General features: G+C 39.8%; 1 pseudogene; it reads left to right on the forward strand.

The window, feature by feature from the left end:
• Positions 1-369: 369 nt before the first annotated feature.
• LOC104665179 lies at positions 370-1302 on the forward strand (annotated as a pseudogene).
• The last annotated feature ends 7082 nt before the right edge of the window (positions 1303-8384 follow it).

The raw sequence follows: 8384 nt of genomic DNA on the forward strand, positions 1-8384 counted from the left end.
ATAATTTTAATTAAGCAGCAATCTATATTCCTTACAAAGTTGCTTTTGGCCACATGCAGACCACAAAAGGCTCTTCCTCCACTTGATTTCTCAATAAGGCTGCTTTGTAATACTAGCTTTATTGGAATTAAATGTCCTGAGCTCCCAGTGATTTTATAAGCACGTTAAGGGCAAGGATCATGCATAATATTTCATGATACATATGATTATTTTCTAATTTCTTTTAATGTCTAAAAATGGGGATAAGAGCTAATCTTCTCACAGGAATGATCAGAGCTTGAATGTGAGCATTGTAATTCTGCTGATATTGAATATTGTCTGGAAGGGCCCTCTGGAAGCAGATAAGGAGGAAGAGAATTCCCAGGAGCCATGTCAGCCTCCAATATCACCTCAACACATCCAGCTGCCTTCTTGTTGATGGGGATTCCAGGCCTGGAGCACCTGCACATCTGGATCTCCATCCCCTTCTGCTCAGTGTATACACTGGCCCTGCTTGAAAACTGCACCCTTCTTCTCATCATTCAGGCTGATGCAGCCCTCCATGAGCCCATGTACCACTTTCTGGCCATGTTAGCAGCCATCGACCTGGTCCTTCCTCCTCAACACTCCCCAAAATGCTTGCCATATTCTGGTTCAGGGATCGGGAGATCAACTTCTTTGCCTGTCTGGCCCAGATGTTCTTTCTACACTCCTTCTCCATCATGGAGTCAGCAGTGCTGCTGGCCATGGCCTTTGACCACTATGTGGCTATCTGCAAGCCACTGCACTACACCACGGTCCTGACTGGGTCCCTCATCACCAAGATTGGCGTGGTTGCTGTGGTCCAGGCTGACACTAATGACTCCACTCCCCTTCCTGCTGAAACGCTTCTACTACTGCCAAGGCCCAGTAATTGCCCACTGTTACTGTGAACACATGGCTGTGGTGAGGCTGGTGTGTGGGGACACCAGGTTCAACAATATCTATGGCATTGCTGTGGCCATGTTTATTGGAGTGTTAGATCTATTCTTTATCATCCTATCTTATATCTTTATCCTTCAGGCAGTTCTACAACTCTCCTCTCAGGAGGTCTGCTATAAAGCATTTGGGACATGTGTCTCTCATATAGGTGCCATCCTAGCCTTCTACACACCTGTGGTCATCGCTTCAGTCATGCACCATGTGGCCTGCCGTGCTGCCTCACACATCCACATTCTCCTCACCAATTTCTAGTTGCTCTTCCCACCCATGGTCAATCCCATCATCTATGGTGTTAAGACCAAGCAGATCTGTGACAGTCTTGGGAGTATTCCCGAGAAATGATATGTGAATAGAGAGTGAGGGATAAGTGGAAAAAGAATGGGGCACAATGAATGCTGTAGTGGGCCAGGGCTGTGATGAGAGTAGAAGGCTGCTAGACTCCATGTTTAGTTCTTTTCTTGTATTATGAAAAGAATAAATGATGTCCTGAACCTCAGTGCCAACAGTCTGTTTAGAATTTGTGGATCTTTGCCCTCTGGTAGGCTCTGGATTGAACCTGGTGACTGTGCTGTCTCCTCACAGAACCCTGACTCCTGTCAGTAAACTTGACAGTCTTGACCCTCTGGCCTCATGGTGACTTTGCTGAAGGACACAAAGATGCTCCCAAGTTCATTTGCTTAAGAGAAGGCTGTGAAAAATCTGAATTTCTATCTCTGACTCATTGGAAATTTGGTGAATTATCCACTCAGATTCCTGAGTTAGGACCCCTACTCCATCCAGTGCAGGAATTCTGCTTTAACAGTCGATCCCTAGACTCTACCTAAACACTGTCAGTCCTGGTACACGTGCATCCTTTAGGCCTATTTATTCCAAGTGAGACAGCTCTGCTTGTTAGAAGGTTATTTCTTCAACTAAACCAGTCTGTATTCTTTGACTTCTCTTTACCTCCTCACCCTCATGGCCAATCCATCTCATTAAATACTTTGAAGAAAAACCATATCATCTGACATTTTATTATCTATCACACAAGTCTTTCTTTGTGCATAGATGTATCTTATGCTTTCAACAAGAATGAATTGTTTACTTATGTAATAATCTAGCCAAGTCTATGCTATCGGCTAGGGACACAGACTGTTAAAGGGATGCTGGACTTATGTTTATGTCTTCAGACGGAGGATGGAATAATTCCAATGGTTTGTGTTCTCTAAACTCACCATTCCAAGGCCCAGCATAGAAGAAATATGATAAGTCAAAGAAGATGAGATGTGGGCATATTGACTTGGGTTTTGTTCTATTTCATGCAAACTTAGGTACTCAAGAATTCCCTTAATATTAATCCTGAGAACTGCACCTCTCATGCTCTCTCATACCCTATCTTATGAGTTGAATTTTGTTCCCCTTTCCAATTTATATGTTAAAATCGTAACACCCAGCACTTCAGAATGTGACTGTATTTGGGGATAAGGTCTGTAAAGTAATACTTCAGTTAAAATGAGGTGATTAGGATGGGCCTTAATCTAATATGACTGGTGTCTACATAAAAGAAAAGTTGTACACAGACACAGAGTGAAGACCATGTAAAGATACAGAAAGATGGCCATGTACAAGCCAAGAAGAGAGGCCTCAGTAGCAACCAATTCTGCTTGGATCTTGGACTTCTATTTTCCAGAATTGTGAAGAAATAAGTTTCTGTTTATTAGGCCACCCAGTTTGTATTTACCTCTTATAGAAGCCCTAGAAAACTGCTTTTGGCACCAGGAAGTAGGGTGCTACTGTAACTAATACCTAAAAATGTGGAAGTTGCTTGGAAACTGAGTAATGGGTTGAAGCTGAAAAAGTTTTGAGGTGCATGTTAAAAAAGGCTAAGATTTCTTTGAAGAGATTGTAGGTAGAAATATGAATATTAAAGATGCTTTTAGTGAGGTCTCAGGAAGAAGGAACTGGAAGAAAGATGATCTGTGTTATCAAATGAAAAAGAACTTGGACAAATTGTGTTCTAGTGCTTTGTGGAAAGTAGAACTTGTAAGTAATGAACTTGGATATTTAGCTGAGCAGATTTCTAAGCAAAGTGCTGAAATTGTGGCCCAATTAGTTCTGTTGCTTATAAGATGAGAAAGGAGAGAGATAAGTTGGAGAAGAATTTAGGCAAAAAGGAATTGGGAATTAAAGCTTTGAAAAATTCTCAGCATATCTATATTACAATAAATAAGTGTAATTTGGAAAGAATATCAAGGGTGTGACTGGACAACCATTTTCTAAAAAGATTAGGTACATTAAATGAAATAAACCAGCACAGAATGACAAATACTGGATGGTCCCACTCATATTAGGGAGGTAAAGAATTTGATTGTACAGAAGTAGAGACTAGAAGAGTGGCTACCAGAGGCTGGGAAGAGTAGGAGGGAAGAGAGTATAGGGAGGAGTTGGTTAATGGGTAGAAAATTGCACTTAGGTAGAAGGAATAAGTTCTAGTATTCTATAGCACACTGGAATGACTATAGTTAATAATTTAGTATAGATTTCAAAACAGCCAGAGGAGTGGACTTTTAGTGTTCAACACAATGAAATGATAAATATTTGAGGTGATAGATGATATCCAATTGATTACCCTGATTTGATCATTACCAGTTGTATACATGTATGGAAATATTGCATGTACCCTCTAAATATGTACAATTAATATGTGCCAATTTTTAAAAAAAATGATTAGGCATGTGTTTATGGATAAATCAGCCATCTCAACAGAAGCCAGGAATAGAGATGGGGCTATGCAGGAAAGACTCATGGGAATCCCTTTTATCTGATAGTTTGGACACCATGAATTGCATCAGAGACCAACATGTTTTTTGAGAATTTTATTAGCAGCAGAAATGAACAGAGTTAGGATGACATGAAAGAAGGTAGCTGGACTTCTGGGATTCTAGAGGATGGGTCAATAGAGCTATTTAGCTGCAAACATGCATTATCCTTCAAGAAAAGGGAAAACATACCCTGACGTGGTTCAGAGATTGGCAGGACTACCACTGCCACCACAAGTGCAAAAGACACAGACCCAGGAGGTTAGGCTGCTTCTTCCTTGGTTCCAGAGGTTTCAGAAGGCTAGGGTACCTCTAACCCAAGACTGAGGGGTTGGGGCTGCTGTCCATTGAGTCAAAAAGGATTATTCTGAGCCTTAAATCAAGTGTAATTTGCCCTGCTAGGTTTTAGACTTATTTGTGACTCATGACACTTTTATTCTGATTTCTCCTTAGCCTGTTCTACCATTATATATTGGTTACGGGTAGCTTGTCTTGTTTCACAGGTTTGCAGCTGGAGGGAAATTTTGCCTCAGGATGGATTCATACCTGAGTGTCACATGTAAGTGATTTAGATATTACATTTAGATGAGATTTTGGATTTACAGTTCACCCCTGGAATGGGGTTAACACTTTGGGGATGCTTGTATTTTGCACATGGGAAGGACTAGACTTTAGAGAGCCAGAAGGTAGGGTGTTATGAGCTGAATTGTGTCCCCCTTTTGTAAACTCATATGTTGAAACCCTAAACCCTAGTATCTCAGAGTAATATGACTGTGTTTGGAGATAAGGTCTTCAAAGAGGTTAATTAAGTTAAAATGAAGTTATAAGGATGGGACTCAATCTAATACAACAGGTATCCATATAAGAAAAGTCACAAGGAGAGGATGATAATGTCCAAGCCAAGGAGAGAGGCCTCAGAAGAAATCAACCATGCCACACCTTAACTTGAACATCTAGCTTCCAGAATCCAGAAAGTAGGTTTCTGTATTGAAACCATCCAGTCTGTGGTATTTTGTTATTACAGCCTAGAAAACAAGTATATTTTCTTTTATTATTATTATTATTATACTTTAAGTTCTAGGGTACATGTGCACAATGTGCAGGTTTGTTACATATGTATACCTGTGCCATGTTGGTGTGCTGCACTCATCAACTCGTCAGTACCCATCAACTCGTCATTTACATCAGGTATAACACCCAATGCCATCCCTCCCCCCCCCCCACAATAGGCCCTGGTGTGTAATGTTCCCCTTCTGCAGTCCAAGTGATCTCATTGTTCAATTCCCACCTATGAGTGAGAACATGCGGTGTTTGGTTTTCTGTTCTTGTGATAGTTTGCTGAGAATGATGGTTTCCAGCTGCATCCATGTCCATACAAAGGACACAAACTCATCCTTTTTTATGGCTGCATAGTATTCCATGGTGTATATGTGCCACATTTTCTTAATCCGGTCTGTCACTGATGGACATTTGGGTTGATTCCAAGTCTTTGCTATTGTGAATAGTGCCGCAATAAACATACGTGTGCTTGTGTCTTTATAGCAGCATGATTTATAATCCTTTGGGTATATACCCAGTAATGGGATGGCTGGGTCATATGGTATTTCTAGTTCTAGATCCTTGAGGAATCACCATACTGTTTTCCACAAGGGTTGAACTAGTTTACAGTCCCACCAACAGTGTAAAAAGTGTTCCTATTTCTCCACATCCTCTCCAGCACCTGTTGTTTCCTGACTTTTTAATGATTGCCATTATAACTGGTGTGAGATGGTATCTCATTGTGGTTTTGATTTGCATTTCTCTGATGGCCACTGATGATGAGCATTTTTTCATGTGTCTGTTGGCTGTATGCATGTCTTCTTTTGAGAAATGTCTGTTCATACCATTTGCCCACTTTTTGATGGGGTTGTTTGTTTTTTTCTTGTAAATTTGTTTGAGTTCTTTGTAGGTTCTGGATATTAGCCCTTTGCCAGATGAGTAGATTGCAAAAATTTTCTCCCATTCTGTGGGTTGCCTGTTCAATCTGATGGTGGTTTCTTTTGCTGTGCAGAAGTTCTTTAGTTTAATTAGATCCCATTTGTCAATTTTGGCTTTTGTTGCCATTGCTTTTGGTGTTTTAGACATGAAGTCCTTGCCCATGCCTATGTCCTGAATGGTATTCCCTAGGTTTTCTTCTAGGGTTTTATGGTATTAGCTCTAACATTTAAGTCTCTAATCCATCTTGAATTAATTTTCACGTAAGGAGTAAGGAAAGGATCCAGTTTCAGCTTTCTACTTATGGCTAGCCAATTTTCCCAGCACCATTTATTAAATAGGGAATCCTTTCCCCATTTCTTGTTTTTCTCATGTTTGTCAAAGATCAGATGGCTGTAGATGTGTGGTATTATTTCTGAGGACTCTGTTTTGTTCCATTGGTCTATATCTCTGTTTTGGTACCAGTACCATGCTGTTTGGGTTACTGTAGCCTTGTAGTATAGTTTGAAGTGAGGTAGCATGATGCCACCAGCTTTGTTCTTTTGACTTAGGATTGTCTTGGCAATGCAGGCTCTTTTTTGGTTCCATATGAACTTTAAAGCAGCTTTTTCCAATTCTGTGAAGAAAGTCATTGGTAGCTTGATGGGGATGGCATTGAATCTATAAATAACCTTGGGCAGTATGGCCATTTTCACAATATTGATTCTTCCTATCCATGAGCATGGTATGTTCTTCCATTTGTTTGTGTCCTCTTTTATTTCACTGAGCAGTGGTTTGTAGTTCTCCTTGAAGAGGTCCTTGACATCCCTTGTAAGTTGGATTCCTAGGTATTTTATTCTCTTTGAAGCAATTGTGAATGGAAGTTCATTCCTGATTTGTCTCTCTGTTTGTCTGTTACTGGTGTATAAGAATGCTTCTGATTTTTGCACATTGATTTTGTATCCTGAGACTTTGCTGAAGTCGCTTATCAGCTTAAGGAGATTTTGGGCTGAGACAATGGGGTTTTCTAAATATACAATCATGTCATCTGCAAACAGGGACAATTTGACTTCTTCTTTTCCTAACTGAATACCCTTTATTTCTTTCTCTTGCCTGATTGCCCTAGCCAGAACTTCCAACACTATGTTGAATAGGAATGGTGAGAGAGGGCATCCCTGTCTTGTGCCAGTTTTCAAAGGGAATGCTTCCAGTTTTTGCCCATTCAGTATGATATTGGTTGTGGGTTTGTCATAAATAGCTCTTATTATTTTGAGATACATTCCACCAATACCGAATTTATTGAGAGTTTTTAGCATGAAGGGCTGTTGAATTTTGTCAAAGGCCTTTTCTGCATCTATTGAGATAATCATGTGGTTTTTGTCTTTGGTTCTGTTTATATGCTGGATTACGTTTATTGATTTGCGTATGTTGAACCAGCCTTTATTGAGGATTTCTGCATTGATGTTCATCAGGGATATTGGTCTAAAATTCTCTTTTTTTGTGTGTGTCTCTGCCAGGCTTTGGTATCAGGATGATGTTGGCCTCATAAAATGAGTTAGGGAGGATTCCCTCTTTTTCTATTGATTGGAATAGTTTCAGAAGGAATGGTACCAGGTCCTCCTTGTATCTCTGGTAGAATTCAGCTGTGAATCCGTCTGGTCCTGGACTTTTTTTGGTTGGTAGGCTATTAATTATTGCCTCAATTTCAGAGCCTGCTATTGATTTATTCAGGGATTCAACTTCATCCTGGTTTAGTCTTGGGAGAGTGTAAGTGTCCAGGAAATTATCCATTTCTTCTAGATTTTCTAGTTTATTTGTGTAGAGGTGTTTATAGTATTCTTTGATGGTAGTTTGTATTTCTGTGGGGTCGGTGGTGATATCCCCTTTATCATTTTTTATTGCATCTATTTGATTCTTCTCTCTTTTCTTCTTTATTAGTCTTGCTAGCAGTCTATCAATTTTGTTTATCTTTTCAAAAAACCAGCTCCTGGATTCATTGATTTTTTGGAGGGTTTTTTGTGTCTCTATCTCCTTCAGTTCTGCTCTGATCTTAGTTATTTCTTGCCTTCTGCTAGCTTTTGAATGTGTTTTCTTTTGCTTCTCTAATTCTTTTAATTGTGATGTTAGAGTGTCAACTTTATATCTTTCCTGCTTTCTCTTGTGGGCATTTAGTGCTATAAATTTCCCTCTATACACTGCTCTAAATGTGTCCCAGAGATTCTGGTATATTGTATCTTTGTTCTCATTGGTTTCAAAGAACATCTTTATTTCTGCCTTCATTTCATTATGTACCCAGTAGTCATTCAGGAGCAGGTTGTTCAGTTTCCATGTAGTTGAGCGGTTTTGATTGAGTTTCTTAGTCCTGAGTTCTAGTTTGATTGCACTGTGTTCTGAGAGACAGTTTGTTATAATTTCTGTTCTTTTACATTTGCTGAGGAGTGCTTTACTTCCAACTATGTGGTCAATTTTGGAATAAGTGCAATGTGGTGCTGAGTAGAATGTATATTCTGTTGATTTGGGGTGGAGAGTTCTGTAGATGTCTATTAGGTCTGCTTGGTACAGAGTTGAGTTCAATTCCTGGATATCCTTGTAAACTTTCTGTCTCGTTGATCTGTCTAATGTTGACAGTGGAGTGTTGAAGTCTCTCATTATTATTGTATGGGAGTCTAAGTC

This window comes from Rhinopithecus roxellana, chromosome 15, assembly GCF_007565055.1.
Source record: "Rhinopithecus roxellana isolate Shanxi Qingling chromosome 15, ASM756505v1, whole genome shotgun sequence".
In the NCBI taxonomy this organism is placed as follows: Eukaryota; Metazoa; Chordata; class Mammalia; order Primates; family Cercopithecidae; genus Rhinopithecus; species Rhinopithecus roxellana.